Source organism: Alosa alosa, chromosome 7, assembly GCF_017589495.1.
Source record: "Alosa alosa isolate M-15738 ecotype Scorff River chromosome 7, AALO_Geno_1.1, whole genome shotgun sequence".
Lineage (NCBI taxonomy): Eukaryota > Metazoa > Chordata > Actinopteri > Clupeiformes > Clupeidae > Alosa > Alosa alosa.
In genome coordinates, this window is record NC_063195.1 from 11,471,833 (window position 1) to 11,496,747 (window position 24,915).

At 41.2% G+C, this 24,915-nt stretch overlaps 1 long non-coding RNA gene and 1 pseudogene across 1 annotated transcript; both read left to right on the forward strand.

The window, feature by feature from the left end:
- LOC125297056 overlaps window positions 1-24,915 on the forward strand; it is a 321,071-nt pseudogene that overhangs the window by 8,525 nt on the left and 287,631 nt on the right.
- On the forward strand, window positions 8,935-24,241 carry LOC125297070. Its single transcript, XR_007193934.1, has 3 exons — window positions 8,935-9,231; window positions 9,994-10,113; window positions 24,128-24,241. It is a non-coding gene; the product is annotated as an uncharacterized LOC125297070 (long non-coding RNA).

Here is a 24,915-nt window from a genome sequence, read left to right on the forward strand (position 1 = left end):
TCACCTGCTGCGCGTAAACGCACCTCTGCCCCTTGTGGCAGAGGATACGTTGCCTGGAGTGGCCCTTGTCGCCGAATCCCGTCTCGTCGCAGTTGTATATCAGTTCAAGGGTCCCGCTGAATTCATGTTGGTCATAAAGGGCCTGGCAGATGTGGAAGAGCTCGTCCACCCTTTCCACCGTAGCCCCATGGAGCCGCTCCCTTTCCAGTGGATTGGCCCTCCTGGAGGCTACGGTGGGGTGGCGAGCTCGGAACCGGCTCCACCACATCTTACTCAGGCCCTTCTCCATGTTCACAAATGGGTTGGGGCGTCCCCGACGCTTACAGATCTGGATGGCCAGTACCAACGCCACCGACTTAGTGATCGGGAAGGCGTGGGCTGCCATCCAGAAAATGTAGCGAAGTAGGGCCTCCTCCTCGTCCGGCATCAACGCCCGGTTGGGGTGGGGCTGGAGGGCATATCTCCCCTTCCTCCGGTCCTGGAGGGTGGTGTGGGGAATGTGAAATTGGGCAGCCACCCTCCGGAGGCTGCCCCCCTCCTCCAAAGCCCTTAAGGCCCTCTCCATGTCCTCTTCTGTATACGTCTTTTGACGTGGCATTTTTCTGTAAAAAGTACATAAAGGCACAAACAAAATAATTTATTATTTTTTATTAATTTTACTATATTAGTATATTGATGTAATAATTATAGTAATTATTATAAGATTACATCTTGTATCTTACACCTTGCTGGAGCATAACAAATACTTGCTTTCTCTGTTGTTGAATTAAAACAAGAGATTTAGATGTGTTTTTGTAGTTTTGCTGTTAGTGCCTGGAAAAACCACCGAAAAGCACCACACGATGGCAGCATTGACCGCAGTCGGTTTACCTTTATCCTCCATACAAACCTAACACTCGCCAGATGAATTTCGTTCCGCCTAGCTCGGCTTAAATTCATCTGGCGAGTGTCAGGTTATACAAACGTATGACCCATGAAAACATTTTAAAAATTGTCCGTTAAAGTTGTCCGTTAGGAAACTAGATACGAACTTTTACTATGTGTGATTACAGCATAGTCTTATCTGGCTGTCAAACAACGCTAGCTAGCTACTTAATATCAACAACATCCCTGTCTCATCGTGCAAGACTTGTCTTATAAATCGCGCGGACTTCAGTAACGTTAATGTCATGTATGATCCATGAAAATATGTAAAAACTGTCCGTTAATGTTATGCTAGAAAACTAGATACAAACCGATACAGGTTTTTCAACATGTCTACATTAACCTTTGATCTATAACACGGACATATCTTATAACATATATTCGCTACATTTGTTTAAACACTTCCCCCACATCATTTAGGGACAAAGGTCAAACCCTCCCCGGTGCCATTTTGAGAAATCTTCGGTGTGAAGTGTGGGTGTAGACATACTTACTTGGCTGTAGAGGGTGTTGTTTCTTCAATGTCCGTTGAATCACGAAAAATCGAAAGGAGACAACACAAGGTTTCCAGGGAGACGTACGTTTTTTTAAACTGGACATGATTGATTATATCCTTTTTCAAAAAAGATCAACTGTATGGAACAGTGTGGAGTACGTAATACCGTGTCTTTTGAGGGTAGAGCACTGTACGGAACACTGAGGACAACTTCTAGTATGTTACTGTCACAATGTTAGGCTGAAGATGATGTGCTGCTGGTTAACGTTAACGTGGAGGTTTAGCTGCTACCAGCTAACTTATGTAACGTTAACTCATAAATAATCAGTACATATATGTATGTGTTGCTGCAAGCAAACATCATCAATGAGCTCACCCAGCTGGCTAACGTTAGCAGCTAAATATACCCTTGAGAAACTGAGTTATGCTAACACCATCTTCAGCCTGGCATTTTGACAGTAAACTCCAAAACATACAGTATATATATAAATGATTATTCTAAAGTTTCACTTGTAAGTAGCCTTCAGTTTCAGTTGAAAATTGTTATCTAACACTGTTTATCTTTTTTCTTCTATTTCTGCTAGGCTGCTTCATTCTGCTACTGGTGGTGGATCAGGCTGACTGCAACCGTTGGTCTAACGTTAGGATGCAGCACGAGAATTTCTAAACGGAAAAAAAAGTGAATAAATGTACTTGCTTTTCAAACTGATAACAAGTTGTCAATGGTTATTTATGCAAGTTTGTGTAGCCTAAACCATACCTAGGCCTAGTCAAATTTATCCTGGCTGTAGATAAAGCAGGATATGAATTTCCCAAAATTACTGTATATAATATTACAGCACTGGTATTACTACTGTACTAAGTTACAGTATGATCCATAAGTACTGTGATTAAAAATACGGTAGACAATTCAATACTGTATACATTACAGCACTGGTAGTACTACTGTAGTTTGCATTTACAGTATCAGGCATAGGTACTGTGATTTCATATACAGTAGGTGTACTGTAGAGTAAAATACAGCAACTTGCTGGTTATTTGCTGCCAGCAAGTTGCTGTAAATTTTACGTTAAACTTTTTACAGTGCATTATGTAATATTTTATTATACTTAACAGTGATAAGTGCACAGCGAAACTGAAAAGCTTCACTCTAACTTGGCAATGGGCTCCAGAAAGGACTACAAAATATTATCACTGCGATACAAAACATTGTGATGACATATTTGTGATGTAGTTCTTTCTGAAGAGAAGTATGCTGAATGTCTCTACTAGTGTTAATTTCGTCAGACGAGACGAGAGGAAATATGTTCGTCAACAACCTTTTTTTTCATGACTAAGAAGAGACGATGACGAGACGGCAGTAATGTCCTTAAACACTGACTAAGACTATCTTAAGATGCATTATTGTTGACGAAAAAAGACGAGACTAAAATGTTTTGCATGAAATAAAAACTAAGATAAAATCTCTCTTCATTTTCGTCTACAAAATGAGAAGACAGAATATCTAGCTGTTAAGTTTTCAAAATATTCTGAATGAGTTCATAAGCAGCTTTCCTGTAGGCTAGTCTACGTGCTGTTGCTGCAACCCTGTGGCTGCAACACGAAACTACATGGAACAAGAACACTGGAGATTTCTGCCAGAGTTAGCAAGCTAACTACCTAAGCTGTATGCCACAATGCTACATACCCAGAAGATGAAGCTTCTCTCATACAAATTAACATCCCCCAGAATGTCCATACGAAAATGTTTATCATGTAATGTCAACTATTTAACTAGTTAGACTGATGATGCAAAGTTTGCTAGCAAGTAAGCTAATATGGAAAGTTAAGCTAGCAAGTTAGCTATGGCTAAGATGGAGAGTCTGTTTGGGGAATGTGTTGTGTTTGGGCGCATATCGCCATCTAGCGAGGCGGAGTAAAACATTAATACTTTGGCCTATGACAGTGTTTCTCAAACCTTTTCAGTTTCAGGACCACTTAACTAACCCTATATATATAAAAAAAATATATATATTAGACCTACTTCAACAGTAGCCTATAATTAGTCTACACAATAGGCCTACTGAACCACCTTGCTTATTGTCTTTGTACTTTGCTTATTGTGTGGATTCATACTGTATGATTTAAACTGGCATATCTTAGTTGCAGAACTGTTTTTACATACAAGTTGGTTCAATATTGCAAACAACTCATCTATATTATATTTTACCACGCCTGCTCAAGGGACTACTTGGGATACCTTGCGGACCACCAGTGATCCCGGACCACACTTTGAGAAACACTGGTCTACGAATATGACAGTGGTCCAGTCAAATCTTTTACCGTCTATGGTCAAATCCCAGCCGAGCTATAACTGTAGCTCGACTTACCTGTGCATGTAAACATACTGACTGACAAAAATCAGAATGAGTAATTATAACAGACGAGTAGCCCTGTGGACACACAATATTGTTGGAAAATTGAGATGTGTGAAACACTATTTGACTGAAATGGTAATCAGAAATAATTTGTTATAAAAAAAAGACTAAAATGTGTTGACTAAAACAGACTAAGACTAAGCTACCTTTAGTTTTCTTTTGACTAAAACTAGACTAAAATGATTTTAGACTTTTAGTCAACTAAAACTTGACTAACAAAAATGATATTTGAATGACTAAATATGACAAAGACTAAAAAGGTCATTTCGTCACAAGACTAAGACTAAGACTAAATTAAAAATAGGTGACAAAATTAACACTAGTCTCTACCAGGTGTAATGCTTGTTGAAGAAGTCGCGCACACTGTCCTTAATGCATGCAAATACTTTATTACACAACGTTTCGGTCACATAGACATTGATGTTCACATAGACCGTGAATTTCACCTGCTTACTGGTGACTTCAACCTTTCTGACACACCTGTCCCACAAAAGAGGTGTGCAAAAGCACTTCTGAACTATCTGTCCGGTGTAGCAATAAACATTTAACCTTCTAACACTGTTCCGGTCAAAAATGACCGATTTATTCCCTGTACCATAAATATGGCATTTTTCATCAGATTGCCTCACAATCTTATGATATCCTTCACAAAAGGCTTTTGAACACATAGAATTTATTTTGACTACTTTCTTTGAATTTTGAGTGATATAGTCAACGTAGAAACACTTATTTTGTTTACGGTAAAAACTGACCGCCATAGGAAATGAATGGGAAAGAGTATAATTTTCATCCAGGAGATAAAAGACATCTCCTTACACACACTCCTACAACTTACCACCAATGTTCCCACACACATGCATGCATGCACACACAGAAGCACACACACACCCACACACACACACAAACAGACACACATACAGTACACACACGTACACCCACTCACAGACACACACACTCACAGACACACACACACACACACACAGTATATGTTGTCAGTTCATGTTGTCATGTTGCCACTTGTACGTGTGAACCACCAATGTTCGCACACATAGGCATTCACACACATACAGAAACACACCCACCCACACACACACACAAACAGTCACACACACACAAACACACAAACACACAGTTCATGTTGTCAGTTCATGTTGTCATGTTGCCACTTGTGCATGTGAACAACCAATGTTCGCACACACAGGCATGCACGCACACACAGAACAGGTCCGTAGTCACCATAGACTTTGGGGGGGACGTGTCCCCCCCAATATTCAGATGTGACCAAAATGTCCCCCCCAATATTCGGACATACAAAAAAATAAAGAAAAAAACGCTATAGGCTACTACAGGAAACCAACAAGTCCCGCCATCTGAAATGCAATCAAACGTAAATAACACACAAATTAGTGACCTATTCATGGTTTCAGAGAGTACACTGTGAGTGGTTTGTCCTGGAGGTTTTGCGTTTATCGTTTGAGGCGTGCGTTATCAAAAGCTTCCTGCACCCTACTGCGGTGCAGGCTGTCAACAATATCGCAAAAGATACCTATACAATTCTCACAAAACTGGTTGGAAAGGTGTAGCCCTGTCTAAGGAAACCCCATTAATTTTTGAAGCTGATCAGACTCAAAGGTAACTTTGAAGCATTTTCCATATTGTAGCCTATTTTCTCGCAATGATGGCGAAAGTGAAGTGTCCTTTCATTTGAATTTGTGCGTGCCTGTGTCATTCATTTCTTTCACGTCTTACAACATAAATAATGCATTCATATGCTAGTAGTAATGTCAGAAATGAACCGGTTTATAAGCCTCTTAGAAATGGCTGTTGCATCTTGCATGTTACATTTAGATGCGTAATCAATCGCGCATCCATGCAGGCAAAACGTAGCACTCAAATGTGGCGACGGCACAAAAGTTGAAAAACCTTTTACAATGGCGGTGATAGCCTACAGTTCATGTGAATCGCGGACATTAACCAAAGAAAGGAATTTCCACCTCCATTCACCAAATAAAGGCTGTGTTTCTACATTTTAACACAAAACGTAATTTCTGTCAGAAACCAGCCTATAATGCATAGGGTAACTTGAGGTGAGTCAGACAGAAGAGGGACCTGTCTTAGTAGCCTATATTGAATCCCATCCCTTTCAAACAACCTTAAAATTGTGTGATTAGCCGCCAGAATAATAAAATCAAAATACAAAATATGATTGGGCTAGGTCCAAACCTATGAGTAAGCATTCAGTGTAATATAGAGGTTATAAAAGATACTCTAGTTTGTATTTTCTTTTGAAATATACATTTTGGAGACAAATGGAGTCATACCACAGGTCTATATCCAGGGATGGATTATTGAATGGGCCTACTGGGCGCAAGAGCTCAGGGGGCCCTGAAGCCTAAGACTGTGTGAAGTTGCTTCTCCGCCCTTCTCTTCTATTTCCACAAAACTCACAAGTCGTCATAATATAAAGGGTCATTTTTTTTTTTTAACTCTTCCGGGGAAGTATGCCCCCGGGCCCCCCATCTTAACAGGGGAGGGTTTTTTGCATCTATGCCCAGGGGTTCATAATCCATCCGTGCCTATGTCCGTCAAAAGTTTGGTATATCCTAATTGACTGACTTAACTAATGACTTGTTTGTGATTTTAATAATATTTTTGCATGGCAGGAAATGTATTGAAATTCTGTTATTGAAATTCACGCCGCACCACAGATTTGGTCCCCCCCAATGTTGACATCATGGCTACGGCCTTGACACAGAAACACCCCCACAAACAGACACATACACACACATGTACACACACACGCACACACAGTTCCTGTTGTCAGTTCATGTTGTCATGTTGCAACATGTGCAGGAAAACGACCAATGTTTGCACACACATGCATGTACACACACAGAAACACTCACACCCACCCACACATGCACACGCACAAACACAAACACACACACACACACACATTTACACTTCCTTTCTCACTCACACACACACACACAGTTCATGTTGTCAGTCATGTTGTCATGCACTGTGCATGTGAATCACCAGAACATCCATGCAAAACATTACAAATTACACAACTACAATGGGAAACATAATTTTAATGAAGATGTACATTTCACAATGAGTAGTTATTCAACATCATTTGCAAATTGGTAATTACGGATGCAAGTGATTAGGGTGTTGGATTAGGAGTGAAATGAAACACAGCTGAAGAGTCACGAGATGGAAGCGCGCAACTCCTCTGCAGGAGAAATGTCATTGCGTTTTTTTTTATTCAGTCAATCAAACATTATTGGGCTAAATGTTTTTCAGGCTATGTTTTTGAATGTAACCTGTTGTCAGTCAATAGTGAAAGTAACTATTTGGATTTGGGCCCTTGTTTACCATTATTGAATGATGATTCAAAGTACCAATTTTCTTTACGTGACAAAAAAGGGTCGATGGCAGGGTTCACAGCTGCATAAAAAACACTATTTTACAGCAGTGGATAACCCCAGATACAAACTTGAAGCAATTTTGGATAATCTCATTTCATTACATGGTTTGCCTTGAGTGTACGACTGCAAAGATCAATAAGGCAATAAGACAACCACTGTGATGAATATAGCCTCTGCCCTTAAATAGCTTCTTTGAATAGCCCCTGGACCCCCCTAGAACTGCTAGGCTACTAACTGTTTGAGGTGGGCAGGGGGGCCCTTTTCACGTCTGTGCCCTGGGGCCCCAGTGGCTCATAATCCTTCCATGGCACGGGGTAAACAGGCTGGTCATGTTTTCGAGTGCAATCAATAAACAAATCGTACATTTTCAAGAAACTTTTACATTCTATTGTTTTTTTTCTGTACATAAATCAAGGATTATACGTAGCAAAAGAGTCAGGGGACAGATATTTTTAACAGACATTGTCAAATAGACAAGTGGTTGTACCTATAGACACACTCTTAACTGCTCTTACAACCAAACACACCTAAAGACCCACTCTTAGAGATTACTGTGCTCTTAGAACCAAACACACCTATAGACCCACTCTTAGAGATTACTGTGCTCTTAGAACCAAACACACCTATAGACCCACTCTTAGAGCCTAAAACTGCTCTTAGAACCAAACACACCTATAGACCCACTCTTAAAGCCTAAAACTGCTCTTAGAACCAAACACACCTATAGACACACGATTGTCTTTATATGCAGCGCAATCGGTTAGTTGGTATGTGTGAAGACACATGATGCTCTTTTGGGAAGAAATCAGAATCTCTCAAATGAGGTCTGCTTTCTTCAACTTCAAAGTGAGTTTATTCACAATGGTACAAGTGTGTGTGTGTGTGTGTGTGTGTGTGTGTCCTGTGGTTCCTGGATTTGTCAGCATGAAACACGTGGGGGTTCTTCCCCCAGGCATTTCCTAGCACATGACCCTCCCACCCCCTGCAGTTCTTTGTGTTTAATTGGTTAATCGAGTGGAGGAGTGGCGGAGACCGGACATAGAGCACACAAACAGAGCTGAGGCAGACAACAGACATAGCCTACTACAGAAAAACATGGAGCTGAGGCAGAGGACAGACATAGCCTACTACAGAAACACATGGAGCTGAGGCAGACGACAGACATAGCCTACTACAGAAACACATGGAGCTGAGGCAGACGACAGACATAGCCTACTACAGAAACACATGGAGCTGAGGCAGACGACAGACATAGCCTACTACAGAAACACATGGAGCTGAGGCAGACGACAGACATAGCCTACTACAGAAACACATGGAGCTGAGGCAGAGGACAGACATAGCCTACTACAGAAACACATGGAGCTGAGGCAGAGGACAGACATAGCCTACTACAGAAACACATGGAGCTGAGGCAGACGACAGACATAGCCTACTACAGAAACACATGCAGAGGACAGACATAGCCTACTACAGAAACACATGGAGCTGAGGCAGACAACAGACATAGCCTACTACAGACACACATGGAGCTGAGGCAGACAACAGACATAGCCTACTACAGAAACACATGGAGCTGAGGCAGACAACAGACATAGCCTACTACAGAAACACATGGAGCTGAGGCAGACAACAGACATAGCCTACTACAGAAACACATGGAGCTGAGGCAGACAACAGACATAGCCTACTACAGAAACACATGGAGCTGAGGCAGACAACAGACATAGCCTACTACAGAAACACATGGAGCTGAGGCAGACAACAGACATAGCCTACTACAGAAACACATGGAGCTGAGGCAGAGGACAGACATAGCCTACTACAGAAACACATGGAGCTGAGGCAGACAACAGACATAGCCTACTACAGACACATCGGGAAACAACAGACTACTCATCCCAAATAGGAATTTGTGTGACCAAGGAAAGAGAAGAGTTAATAATTTCAGACAAAGCAGGTGAGTGTGTGTGTCGGTATGATATACTAGATGTGAATTTTGTGTGTGTGCATGTGTGTTTGTGTGTGCACCACACGATGTTTCAGTTTATTTAATGATCATCTCTTGTAGTCGGGACACACACACACATAGTAAGCTCACCGTGTGTAGATCACATGCATTGACTACACACATGCACATAACCAAACCAAATAACCAAACTTAATCATATTGGAGAGTTTGATGTGGCTGAACTGTATGGTTGAAGATGTTTTTTTGTGTTTTACATTAATATTATGTTAAATTGAGTTCATCTTAGTCTGTATGTCTGAAAAGATATGATTTTATTCCATGTACTTAATTATAACACAACACACACACACACACACACACCACATGTAGAGGGAAGTGTGACTAATGTGATGTGAGCTAGTAGTAACAGTGGGCCTGCAATACACAGTTTTGTTAATGGAACCTGTGTTACTTGTAACTTTCCGTTTGCACCAAGACATCGGTAAAGCCATGTTTAATGTATAATGTTATGTTTAATGTATAATCTCACATTGTGTGAAATATTATGTTTGGTAGGTTGGTTTGTGGTGACTTGCAATATGAGTTAATCCTTGGATGAGTTTAAGCAGATCACTCGGTAGAGAGTATTGTGTTTGAAGTAGTTTGTGTTGGTTGTGATGAACAATATAGCTTATAAAAGTCTACCCGGATCAGAAGATCCTGCATCTCACTTGCTAACATTAACATCATCAACCACTTCACTTCACTCAGGTGAGGTGCAGCTGTCAAGGAGACTGAAAAGAACTGAGGCAGACGACAGACATACTACAGAAACACCCGGAAACAACAGACTTCTCACACCCAAAGAATTAATCATGTCAGGCAAAGCAGGTGAGTGTGTGTGTGTGTGTGTGTGTGCGTGTGTATGTGTGTGTGTGTGTGTGTGTGTGTGTTGTATACTACATGTGTGTTTATGAGTGTGTGTGTGTGAGCATGCCTTGTTCTCTGTTTCATTTTATTTTGATGAGCATCACACTGTTCACAACACACACACTCAGAGAGAGAGGGGGGGGGGGGGAAGTCATGCACATGTCACTATAGTACGATTTCTGTGCGATTTCACAGTCGGCGACTACATTTCCAAAGCCGGACAGAAATCATGGGAGTTGAACTGGACTCGCAGTGTGCTCCCATCAACTAGATTGTTTATTGTAAGGTGCCAATCTTAGCTTTTAAAACACATGTACAGTAGTTTACAATACAATCACACATAAACACACACACACACACACACATGTCTGATAATATCATCAGTCTTTTAGTCAAAGTCAAAGTCAAAGTCAGCTTTATTGTCAATTTCTTCACATGCTCCAGACATACAAAGAGATCGAAATTACGTTTCTCACTATCCCACGGTGAAGACAAGACATATTTTACCAATTTAAGTACACAGACAAACATAACATTCAAGTAAACAAAAAATAAGTAAATAAGAGGGCACATACAATGAAGAAATAAGAGCAGCACAATTTGGTTGAAATTGTGCATAGACAGTCAATAAAATAGTAGTGCAAAGTCAGGCCAATAAAAGGCTGAGGTAGTTCTGTTTGACCTAAGTAAGAAAGAAAGTGGCATAGTGGTGCAAGTTATGTAAGAGCAGCAGAAGTGTTGTGTTTTCAGGACAACAACAGCAAGTTGCAAAGTGTGCAAAGTGTACAGGTGTGCAAGTGGAGTAGTGCAAGGCGGCCATTTTGGGTCCAATGTCCAGGATGTTATGTAGCTGAGGGTGGAGGGGGGAGAGAGTTCAGCATCCTAACAGCCTGGTGTATGAAGCTGTTGGTGAGTCTGGTGGTGCGGGAGCGCAGGCTTCTGTACCTCTTCCCAGAGGGCAGTAGATCAAACAGATTGTGAGCGGGGTGACTTGCATCACTCACAATTTTGGTCACCTTGCGGGTGAGGTGGGTGGTGTAAATGTCCTTCAGGGAGGGGAGTGAAGCACCAATAATCCTTCCAGCTGTGTTCACTATGCGCTGCAGGGCTTTCCTGTTGTATTCAGTGCAGCTTCCACCCCACACAGCGATACAGCTGGAGAGGATGCTCTCAATGGTGCCTCGGTCTTGGCTCATGCAAATAGTTACGTGAAAAATATAAAAAAATATTATTGACTTCTCTCCAATACCAAACAGGAAGGGGCAAAGTAGGCAACAGCTCCAGCTTATTTGATTATTTGTTATTTTGTTTCTTATAAATTATTCGGCTATTACCACGCGGCAGAACAACTTTTTATCGGTTAAGTATGTGACATGAAACTGTGCTGCTGAAACATGAAAATATGATTTTAATATGAGTAGTAGGGGTGGGGGATATATATCATCTGCGATAATATCGTGATTGTTGTTTTAACGATGTGCAAATTTACATTATCGAGTATTTAAATTACTTATGGGGAAAAAACACTCAATCACGCATGCACTGAAGACTCATACATTCCCAGGAGGTATGCTATGCGGGAGAAGTGCAGCAGAGCAAGTGTCACGTGATCACTAGTGGGTCACAACGTTGTCCCACGCAGCCTAATGTTTATTTTGCGCAGCTAGAGTAGCCTACTTGGGATTTTATGCGGCTACTTCTGTTCAAGTAGCATTGATGAGACAGTCATGTTTTTTCCTACACGGTATTATATGGAGAGAAAACATTAGCCTTTGAGTATTTTAATAGTCAGTTGAAAACAAATAACTATTCTCATGTAACACTTTTGTAAATGGATTGAAGTTCGCTCTAAATATCTACGTTTACCGATTATGCTAACCGTTAGCATCTCTATGGGATTTCTCATATACATTAGCCATAAGCTAACGCATTAGTTTCTATTCTGTAACTTGGAATGCTAACCTACGTGATTGCTCTAAAACAAAACATTGAAGGAAATAACTGAGATGTAGGCTACTCTGTTGGTCTGCTCTTAGTTTTACAGTGAATCCTATGTAAAGGTTTGAAAGGAACTTCAGCTTCAGACTTTCTCTTGGGAAACTGTTAGGCCTATTCATCTTCTCTAATGTAGCTGGCTAGACCATGTCATTGCCACACACACAAGTGGGGGCAGAATTGGAAATGTGTCATAGAGTGACAATGCATTGGTTGATTTGGTTAAAAAGTCACAGGTTAGGTTATTGGTTATTATGGTAATGATGCTATTCATAAATAATGAGCTGTAAAGTAACTCAGACTTTAACAAAAACATTTTTTTTAAAGGATATTGACTAATTATCGTTATCGTCAAAATCACAAAAAATATTGAGATATTATTTTTTGTCCATATCGCCCACCCCTAATAAGTAGGCTATCTAGAGCCTACTTAATGATAAATAATTTAAAGGAATATAGATGCAGTCTTGTAATCAGTGTCCCTGTAAGACCCCTAATCATTGCAAATCATTGTCTGTGACTAGTCTTAAAAACTCAATGACTTGTCTTTTAATGTGAGAAGGTCTCAGACTGTAGTCTTTCAAAAATCTTTTCGAAATCTTTGCAAAGTCTTTCGGTGCAAGGAGGGCATTAGATACCTTGGAGAGGTTGGAGTTGCCCCATTAAAACTGTATGTTTAAATTTACATGTTTTACAAATTAGTATGTGTTTAGTCTACTCTGGAAATGTTTAAATATATGATTTTATTTTGTGTGCTTAATTATAACAGAACACACACACACACACACACACACACACCATATGTGGAGGCAGTGTGAGTATGTGCAGTAGTGTGAGTTATAGTAACAGGAGGCCAGCACCACACAGTGTTGTTAATGGAACCTGTGGTACTTGTAACTTTCTGTTTGAATTATAAATGCAAAACTGTATGGTTAAATTATTTTTTTCCATGTTTTACATTAATATGTGTTAAACTGAGTTTTCGTCTTAGTCTGTATGTCTGAAAAAATATCATTTTATTTTGTGTTTTATAACACAACACACACACACACCACATGTAGAGACAAGTGTGAGTTATGTGGTGTGAGCTAACAGTGGGCCAGCAGCACCACACAGTTTTGGACCTGTGTTACTTGTAACTTTCCATTTGCACCAAGACATCGGTAAATCTTTATACTGTATAATTTCACATGTGGGCAACATTATTTCTGTTGAGTTGCACCTGGATTACTGTGACTGGTTGGAAGGTAGAGTTGGTCTTGCAGTCTGTTGATTGGGGAGTAGAGTTAGCCTGGGAAAAACCCAGACGTACTTCCGGCAAATTCGAGATTCGCTCTGAAAGTCCGTCTGGCCAAGAACCCATTCTAGCCCATTTCCAATTTTCCTAGATCGAGGCACCAATCAGAACCCTTGAGGCGGGCTTTACACAATGACGATAGCGCACCCTGTTGAAGAAGCTGGGTTTTTAAAAAAAAAACATCAACCATGGCTGCTGCCGCTTGTTTGAAGCTGATATCACGTTGGTTTAAGACAGGGAGTTAGAAGTTTCTTAACTGCTTCCTTATGTTGGAATATGCAACATTGTACAAACATGTATGTAAGGGATACCTATGTGATATCTGCAACAGTGGTAGGCTACTGAAAACGGTTTGATATTCTGTTCATTTATAGGACTATAGTAGCTGGACACGTAGCCGACAGAAAACACATACTGTAGGCTACTTTTGAATTGGTGTGCTATGCGAGCATAACTCAAATGCTACACTTCAGTGTTTGCCTTGAAACAATTCCGGCATAATTGCTTTGAACGTTTCAGTCTCTCGTCCCCCATTCCTGCTTTATATGTCCCGGTCAGCCAGAAAGGACGAATGAAACAAAATGCTCGTTTGAACGTGAACGGTTTTGTTCAGAGCTGAAAATGCAATTGTGTTTGAAAGAGGGCAGATGTAAATTGCTAGTGACAAAATATTAGCTTTCAGTGTGGCACGATGTCTTTGTAAATTAGCCTAGGCCTACGTTTAATTAAAAAGTGGTTAATTCTTCCTGCTTCTCACTACAACCAGACAGTGTTGCAAATTGTGTCTTTCCGTCACTCTGTCTCTTTCGTAGCTCTGATTGGTTTTTGGCCTCTCCTATTGCGTCCGAGGCATTTTGATCGGCGTCCGTTCGGGCTAGAGTAGAGTTGCTCTAGTACACTAATCTGTTGATTTGAGAGAAGGAAATCCGCCAATGACAGAGTGTCAAATTGCAACTTCACTTACTATCATCACATCAATACATCAATCTTACACTTGAAAGTTAAATGCAATTTGTGTTTAAAATTGGCAAAAGAAAAACAAAACAAGTGATGTTTGTGTGTTCTGTGTGAGAGAGAGACACTGGACTAAATTTTGATAGTATAAAACGCATGGTCACTTGTGAATAGTTTAACCAGATTTCAGGGTTTGTCCAGTCCATATTGGGTGTGGTTTATTTATGAAACATTATCAAGCGTCCGGCGCTTGGTCAAGAAGGTGGGCCTTATGTTTCTTAATCAGTCATGAGTGTGTTTTGGGTGTCACATCCTTTAAACTAATGAGAGTGGCATCTGTCATTCCCTTTAACAGCAAGCAGAGCGACTTCAAACAGCACATCAGTATTTTGATGGTCACAGGTGCATTTGAATGAATCTGCTTGCATGCAAGACTGTATTTAACAGGTAATCCACTAAACCGTGCTTTACTAAAACCTGTTTGTGACTAGCAGAGTAGATAGATAGATAGATAGATACTTTATTGATCCCCAAGGGGAAATTCAAGTATAGCCTACACCCATCTGCGCTTGTCTATTATTTGAACATAGGCTCAAATTGTAGAGGTAAAGAGAGACAAATGCAAAAGAGACTTAGTACTTACATTGGTCCACTGATGGTGCACCTGGGTACTCTGGAGATGGGCCTACATAATTATACGGGTAGTGTGTCAGAAAGGGGGTACTCCAGGCCTACATAATTATACGGGTAGTGTGTCAGAAAGGGGGTACTCCAGGCCTACATAATTATAATGGGGTGGTGTGTGTCAGAAAGGGGGGTACTCAGGCCTACATAATTAATGGGTAGTGTGTCAGAAAGGGGTACCCAGGCCTATATCATTATACTGGTAGTGTGTCAGAAAGGGGTACTCCAGGCCTATATCATTATACTGGTAGTGTGTCAGAAAGGGGGTACTCCAGGCCTATATCATTATACTGGTAGTGTGTCAGAAAGGGGGTACTCCAGGCCTACATCATTATACTGGTAGTGTGTCAGAAAGGGGGTACTCCAGGCCTACATAATTATACTGGTAGTGTGTCAGAAAGGGGGTACTCCAGGCCTACATCATTATACTGGTAGTGTGTCAGAAAGGGGGTACTCCAGGCCTATATCATTATACTGGTAGTGTGTCAGACAGGGGGTACTCCAGGCCTATATCATTATACTGGTAGTGTGTCAGAAAGGGGGTACTCCAGGCCTACATCATTATACTGGTAGTGTGTCAGAAAGGGGGTACTCCAGGCCTATATCATTATACTGGTAGTGTGTCAGAAAGGGGGTACTCCAGGCCTATATCATTATACTGGTAGTGTGTCAGACAGGGGGTACTCCAGGCCTACATCATTATACTGGTAGTGTGTCAGACTGGGGGCACGCACCATGGTACTGGTAGTGCGTCAGACAGGGGGCATTCCAGGCCTACATCATGCCCCTGCCCCACTTGTAGTGCATCTGACAGGGGGCACTGCAGGCCTACATCATGGAATGGTAGTGTGCCTGACAGGGGGTACTACAAGGCCTACATCATGGAATGTGTAGTGCATCTGACAGGGAGCACGTAGGCTCAAATCATAGCAGTAGGATATGCAAGAAATAGGATAATATGGCCTCTGGTGACGTCGCTGATTCTGCACCCACTATGAGTGGTTGGTGGGGATGACCATGCTCACATCAGTGTCAACTGGCAGGGGCTGATCCAGGGTGGAAGTTGATGATACAACCCTTACAGAAATGTCAGCTTTCTGGTGAACGGTTGCTGCCAATTTGTGGCAAGGTTATAGCCTACAGTATTTTCACATGCAAATTAGGTTTCTGGCAACGATCTGGCAGTAAGATCTGTGTTCTGTTGAGTTCTGCTACTTTGTCAAGATGAACTACCATAGCGCAAATCAATAGCATTTCTGATGAATATGGCTCTGTTGGGCTACTGATAGTCAAAGCATGATTGTCAGAAGTAAAAAGAATAAGAAAGGGTTTTATTTATGGAAGTTCTCCCTGAAAGCAAAATGTAGCCTATTTTTAAAATTCCTAATGATGAAATCAGTGATGACCTATGGGCCTATGCCTGTGTTCTGGTGAACTGGGCTACTTGTCAAATCATGCTACCACGCAAGCGCAGAGGAAAAGAAAACTCACAAACCACTATTAGCATACTTACTGTAATTGTGTGCTACCTCAACGCACAATGTTTATCTGTCAATCAAAATCACTAAATTAATGTGCCGTTCGATTTGTCTTTTAGCGAACTCGTAGCTCATCAGTGACGTCATACGAGCTGTTTGCGTTCTGTTTGTCAACCAGCTGCGCTACCGTGTGTTAGCATTAGGCCATTGTTAGTGGTTGTTACTAGCCAGTTTGTAAAGAAGCATTACTCAGTGTTTTACCCAAACAAACGTCATAACATATTAGCGACGGATAGAGGTTGGACACTGTTGTTTGTACGACTCATTTAATGTGACACAAATCCAACAGAACTGCTAATAAACAGCTAGAGCATATAAGGCGTTTGGTGTTCTCCCTTTATTACGAGATCCCGTTATTACGACATACTGTTATTATGACATGCCTCTATTTAGACATGCCCCACTCCGATTTTTTTTAGTACCGCTATTCCGACATTACCAATCCTCATTTTCAATTTATCTCTGAAGCTCCTGTAGGCTATCCTATCAAATTCCAACATCCTAGATGCATAGATGAGCTGTAGTCATGTCATCTGCACCTGCAGCTACATCAACAATCCACCCGCCATCCACTCCAAACAATGTTTTTCCCAATAATTGATATCGGCACACATTTCAGTCAAAACCTTAGGTGATTTTGAACTGCCCATGTGAATAAATGTTACACATTATGTAAAACACAGGTAACTCTCCTCATTTTATTCTCTAAGCTCTCAGGGGAAAACGGTCGGAAACTCCATGCATAAAAAAACTCTGTGCCACCTATATCATTAATTAATAGCCGTCAATCAATGGCCAATTGCGCAAAGACGGGCGGAATTCTTACTCTCCAGTAGCCTAAACCACTTAAGTGAACGTTCAAATAACCCCCAGAGTTCAGTGTCCATCAGGGTGTTCAAACTGGATGTGCGATATATTCAAGTTGCTTATATTGCATTTTAGAGGACAATGATAAAGCCATGTGCAACGCATTTTGGCTTGCCAGCAGGTTAGATAAACTCAATTTACTACGCAATAATGTAATCTAGGCTTATATCTTTTATATGTCATGCGTGCAGTTGTTGAATTGCACATAACATGTCTGCATATTTATTTTAGTCTACTTTCTCTCGACGCTAGCGCATGCATTATCATGGCCCTATAATTGTGCAAAGACAGGCGGGATATCCGACGCTCCTTTTACAGTAAACCACTTCACAACTAACGTTCAAATAACCCCCAGAGTTCAGTGTCCATCAGTCCCAACATTTAGAAACATAATTGAAAGTCCAAGCGTGAATTGGGTGTTTTGATTTTGAGAGAGACTGGAGAAGGGCCATATGTCTCACAGCAACTGCGATAACCTTGTTTCTTGAAGTTTCTTTTCCTCCAAATATCCACATCTAATGAGGAACCAATGTTTTTAATTTTGATCTGTAGCCCCCTGCTGGACTGGACCCCCCGAAAGGAGGGTAGGGCAGACACAGTTTTCTGTGAATATCTAGAAAACCGTAGGGTTTAGGAGGACCATTTTTTTTTGTATGTTGATCTCAAGGGGCCATGTCAACCCATTCCATAACCACTCATTTCATCTATAAGCCACCTAGTTAAACACAAAAAGTAAAAATGAGGTGTTGTAATTGAAGGTATCTGTGACCTAACATAGTCAAAATTGCACGAAATTGGAAGTGTATGATCATTATGACACCCTCTGTATGCACGCCAAGTTTTGTGGAATTCCGTTCATGGGGGGCCACACAATAAATTATTTTATGTTACTATACACCAACTGGCCTGTAGGTGGCCGGAGACAGTTTTCTGTGAATATCTCGAGAACCGTAGGGCCTAGGAGGTCCACCTTTTTTATGTATGTTGGTCTTAAGGGGCATGTCAACCCATCCCATTACCACTTATTTCATGTATAGTGCCACCTAGTTAAAAAAATTCAAAAGCAAAAAAATTAGGTGTTTTCATCACAATATCTCTGGCTGACAAGGTCAAAACTGCATGAAATTAAAAGTGTAGGATCATTATGACACCCTCCGAATGCATGCCAAGTTTTGTGTACTTTCGTTCATGGGGGCCTTACAATAAAATAATTTATGTGTACATTTAGTGACATTACACTAACAAGGATTCCCGGGACACTGAAAGACCGGGTACACAAAACTTGGTGGGCATGTACCCCCACATGGATAGCATGGAACCGTCATTTTCGTTTTGATCTGTAGCCCCCCTGCTGGACTGGACCCCCGAAAGGAGGGTAGGCAGACACAGTTCTCTGTGAATATCTTGAGAACTGTAGGGCCTAGGATGACCATTTTTTTCCGGTGATGTTTGCCTCCAGGGGTCATGTCAACCCATTTCATGTGCACAAACAGATACACACACACACACATACATTCACAGTAATCACGTATGACACATACTCACACAGTAGACATTATAGGCACGCTTGCATGCACAGGCACATACGCAGGCACACACACAAGCACGCACACACACACACACACACACCCCCACACACATAACTTAAACATAACACAAACAATCAAGAATTTCTCAGAATTATGAACAGGCAAGATGGAGGTGGGGTTGTATAAAATGAATTTTACATGTGAAATCTATGAACTAATCATGTTTTGGTACTTGTTGTCTAGCAGATACCAGTGAGAATTGAGTGTGGATAATGCAATTTAGTGAGACAGTTAGAATCATATAGGCCTTTCAGCGTGATTTCTTTTTGTGGAAAAAATGTGCTGGACTGGGCGGCGGTCATATTTTGTACCGCTCTGCGGTACATCTAGTTTAACATAGTTTTATCATGGCCTTGACGATTGTTTTGTGGTTTATGTGCCAATTTATTATCTGGGGCATGCCACAACAAAATGAGTCCTAAATAGTGGAAATTCATTTCAATTTGATTGCAGGGAGAGTCGAAAAATGGCTAAATTATGTATTTTCTAATTTCAACACATTCCTTAAGCTGCTATCTATCACTCATTGATGTATTTTGAACATTTTGAAGGCCAAATGTGTAGGCTGCGCATTAAAGTTATGCCACTGGTGTGTGTGTGTAAGAGAGTGACTCGTCTTGGGGGTTGCCTGGCAACCAGAAACATTTAGCTCGACCCAAGGTTCAACCAAAGATAGGCAAGCATTATACTTTTAGCTCTCTGTCTGGTTTGACCACGGAGTGCTCAATAAAGCACTGAAGCTGTGCTGATTTGGAAGCGTCTTTCATGTTGAGGTTGCAATACTTCATAATTTAGTTTTAGTAATTTCCAAGCATGCATAGTAAGCAGGACCAGAGAGCAACAGGTGGGGGGGGCATGAGCACTGATGGGGGGGTATATCTATTATCCAATATTGCCGTATAATAAATAGATATAAATAAAGAGCATCCTTCGAGCCTTTTGAATAACTAACAATATGATCATGGGGTAAAATAGTGCAAGAACATAGCCGTCATAGCCAGCGTTATATGTAGTATTTCTCCCTCTTTTAAATTGGAGCGAGCGTGGAGCGATTTCACTGGAGCGGGATGATTTTTAAGTGGAGCGGGAAGCGAAATTGAACGGAGCGACCTGGTACGAATTTGAGCAGAGGAGCGGCCGAGTAAACAGCCACCTGAGCGAGGAACGGGATATTCACATTGCTCGGCTCCGCTCACTAGCTCTGTTAGCACTGGACAACATTGGAAAATATAGGAAATGTGATGTGTCAGTTTGGCCCTTTATTTACTGTTTCTGCTATTTAGATTAACAGCTCATGCATTCAGTTCAGTCGCCGATCCCTCATCTCTTCTCCCGCTCCCTTTCGCGCTCTTCTCTCTTCTTCCTGCCTTTCTTCCTTCTCTTCCTCTCGCGCTCCCTTTCTTTGTGGTGGCGCTTCCTGCGGTCAGAAACGCGAAAAACTTTGTATTTCCATTATCTTCCCAGATCTATCTTGAGACCTGTTACTGAAATTCTTATGCAACAGTGTCTAAAAACCCTATACTGGTCGAGATTTATGCTCATTTGACGTGGTAGGAGTGGTCGTAAATGTATCGGTGGCACTCGCTGCAACGGTGCCCGAGTGTGTAGAATCCTTCTTCATTGCGCAATTTGCGCACACAATCAACAGTAGCATAGTTGACACACGTGTCAGTCCATGTCATGTTTCATTTTGAGTAGGCTGTAGGCTTAACCCTCTAGGCGCCACAGGCGACTATAGTCGACAAGATGCGGCACTGAATAAAACGGCCGATTTAGTCAAATAGGGTGTCATATTTCGTTCGACTTCCACTCCACTAGATGGCAGACATGTCATCGTCATCCCCGAAGCCGAAAAAAAAGGACACGCTTTAAACAAAACTTTCTAGCTACAGCGCATTGAATCAGTGCATGAAATACCGGAGCTAGTGTGCGTGTGAGCCACTTTGTCAGAGCGATATTGTCAACGTCAGCGAGTATTTGCATTAGATTATCGTCTAATGGCATCAAAAAAGTTTACCTGAAATTAAGTGTTGGGTCTTCTATTCGCGGACCCTGATTCTGAAGGGGAATATCTGCCTTCAGAAAATGACGGTGATTTGTTTAGTGAGGCTTCAGATGCGTCCCTGCCTTGCAATGATGCAGCTGGACAAAGTGAGAGTTTACTCCATAGTTTAGGTTACACCAAGCACAAACGTTGAATCGTTTGCCCAATGTCACTGGTGGGAATAATGTTTCACGGGTTCGGAGTGTTCATCGGGAAGTTAGCAGGGTGTTAGTGGTGTGGCGAACGAGGCTGGAGGTAGCCTAATATCCATAGCGCTAGCTTCAGTCTTCTGAACGTGTGCCTCTCCACAATCGCGGCGACAGTAACGTGGTGGAGCCTTTGTCTAATGCCACTGGGTATGTTAGACGAGGTCGAAGTGCTCATAGGACAGTTAGGGGGGAACGTAGTGGCAGTGTGGGGAGTCGCAATGAGAATGACAGTAGGCCTAGTCCGAGCTGCGCAAATTTTCTCCACTCGGCGCGTGCGAGGTAGATCTGGCCATGCTGCTCGCATGGTGGAGGTGGTGACACGCTCTCTCCCTCTCCCACACACACACACACACACACACACACACACACATTAGGTCATGCATAATCTATCACAAGATGATGGGAATGCCGGCCCTATAGGGATAGGGAGTCATTATCTCTACAGCAAAAGGCCTGCTACATAAAAAAAAAAATGTCAGCCATTTAGTAATGATTTACACTGTTGATTTGCTATCTACTTCCCTGATCATTTAGGACATACAGTACACTATGTGTTCCTTTTTGTGTGTTCATGTCCTTGTGATGTGTGTGTCTTTGTCAGCTAAGAAAAAAAAAAAAACATCAACAAAAAGAAAAAAAATACTAACATTGTCTTTTGTCTTGTCTCGTCATCTCACTCCTGATCTGTGCCTTGCCGTGGCAAATGAGCTTTTGAACTAAACAGGTCTTGTCTACTTGTGTTTGTGTGTCATCTGAATAATATATATGTGGCCCATACATGGAATCAGAGTGCCTACTGTATGTAGTAAATGGAAAATCTCTACAGCAAAAGGCCAGTCTACCGCTACATGCATTTGGTTTGTTTCTGCCATTTATTAGTAATGATTTACACAGTTTGTTCACTACTTACTATTTACCTGAGCATTCAGTATTGTGCAATATAGCATACAGAAGGTGAGGGACATTTTGGGGGGAAAGAAGTGGTGCATTTTATCATTCAAACATGCGACTTTTCATGAAAATTCTATAATCCAAGATGGCCGCCACCATATGACGTCATAATATGCAAATTAGATATAAACATTTAATCTCTACATAAACTTTGGGTCATCCTTAATATTTCTCTAATTTACAGAAAGTCTCTATCTCTTATCACTTTTAAGATATAGCCTTTTGAAATGAAGATGTCAAAATTGATCGTTTCGGAAAAAAACCTCTGGCGCTTAAAGGGTTAAGTGTTCAACATCAGTGTTCAATATAGATTTAATTTCAATCATAGCCGTAATAATATTTAGATGTTTTTTTATGTCAGGGAGAGAACTCAGTTGGGGGGGCACACTGGCCTGTTTGGGGGCTGGCCCCCTAAGGCTCCCCCTTGACGCCGACACTGATTGTAAGTCAGTTGCCGCATTTATTATTGTTTTGATGTTAAAGGGACACCAGGCAAGCCTGATGCTTTTTCTCTTAAACTCCCCTATTTCGGTCTGAAGCTCTTTTTTTCTTTGCATCTTCGTCCAAAGGTTTTCGCTACTTCTTCGCCCGGCTCTGCCATTATACACCGTTTGCAACAATCGCTAGTGTTTCGTTAGACTGCCTCTGTGCTGTAGATGCAGGATGTAAACTGATCCTGCTTCGGGTCGGGGGTACGATACACTGAACTTGTAAGCGGGATATTCTTCCTACAGGCAGTAGGGGCGGGCGAGAGAGTCTTCATTCGCCCTGTAATGAGTCATTTAACCATATACCGACTTACGAAGATGAGTAATTAACACGAAAACGTTGCCTGGTGTCCGTTTAAACAATATGGTTGAAGCAGTTTAACCTTCTCTTGCTAGTGTTTTGGACAATAACAGGACACCGTAAACGTGAAAGTACTAGGTATAACCTGATATAAATATATACGGAGTGTCTATTTACACCCCTGGTACGAATAGCCTTGGCCACACAGCTGAGCTATTCACACCCTGTGACATAACAACAAAAAGACGTTGCTCACATGCACAAAAAACATGGCGGACATTCATTTTTTTCGTCAGCAGAAAGTGAAGAATTCTGAAACTTTTCGGCACTAATATCTGTTCAGATTAAGTTTCAGATTGAAAAATTGTGTTTTATTTTCATAATCTTGGTTCAGTGAACACATACAACCGTCAGTTTGTTAGTTAACAGAAATTTTGTGAATATGATGTTCAGGCCTATAAACTATAAGTTTACCTGCAAACACCATTTCCTTGTGGAAGAAGATAGTGCAGTGGTCACAGACAAGGGTTAGCACATGGGAGGCCGGGGTTTGATTCCCATGTGATGCGTTTTGGCAGAATGAGTGTGCATGTGTACTAACGTCTCTGGAGAGAAGGCTCGAAATTTGAACAAGAAATCGGTTCTCAAACGGAAGTTTTGATTGCAACAATTAGCTAGTTCATGCACCAGGGTGTAAATAGCATGTAGATCAACATCACAATATCACAATAAGGGTGGAGATATGTTTATTGCATTTAGACATTTGGAACCCAACCTAATACAGAATGGACTAAAGTTATTAGCTGTCCACTTACAGAATCAACCCTCTGTTGGGGTGAGTGTATACATCTGTGCCCCATCAGTGTGGGCAACCTTACTTTTTTATAGAGCCCATAAGGGCTGTGAGGGTCTGTGAATTCAGTCTTAGTGTACTGTTTCATAACCTGGTGTTTTTCCTCTTATGCTAATGTTGATTTCCATAATAGTGCTGAATGGTTAGAATTATGATTCATTCATTCTTTCACTCATTCCTTGATTGGTTTCTTTATTCTGAGCAGGGCACCAGACGTATGGACCGTCCCCCTGTGGTCCTAATGCCCTGTGTGTTGGTGACGGAAGCTCTGAGTGCAAACCTGGATATGAGATACCTGACGGCCACCTACCCACTGGAGACAGTCAGAGTGGAGGTCAGTAGGAGAAAGATAGAAGGCTAACAAACATAAATAAGCAAAATATCCCAGGTAAACCTTTTTTGTTTTCATGCAATTGTGGCACTACATTGTAGATATATTTCCTTTTTTTTACAAATTAGAACCGTCAGCGCTTTAGTTACTACTCAAAGTGACTGGTTTGAAGTCAGAATTTATGTCTTAGGCTAAGAAAAGGTCTTAGGATGAGGAAAAAAATGTGCTATATCTTGCAGCTTTCACAATCGTTTGGGTCTATTTCTCATCATCATTAACATCTGCACAACTGTTAAGTTACCTCAAAATAGAAAAAAAAGTTGGGACAAAGTCTTAAATTTAAATTAAAACTGAAAACAGTGATCTGAAAAACATTTTTTTGGTGTGTATTGCACTTAAAAGCGATCTGATGTTTTAGATTATTAATTTTATTGTCTTTTCAAAAATAAAGACATATATGCATTTTGAGCCTTGCAACATATTCCAAAAAAAGATGTATGTGCTACTTTTAACCTGCACATAAAAAAGTCTGCTCAAATGCAACTTTTCTCAAAGGCAACTTTTAGTTTTAGGGAAACTCTCAACTTTTCAACAACTGTTTTTCTGGATCACCGAGCATTGCAGGTCGGGGGCAGAATTTAGACTGTTTATGCCTCTTTGCC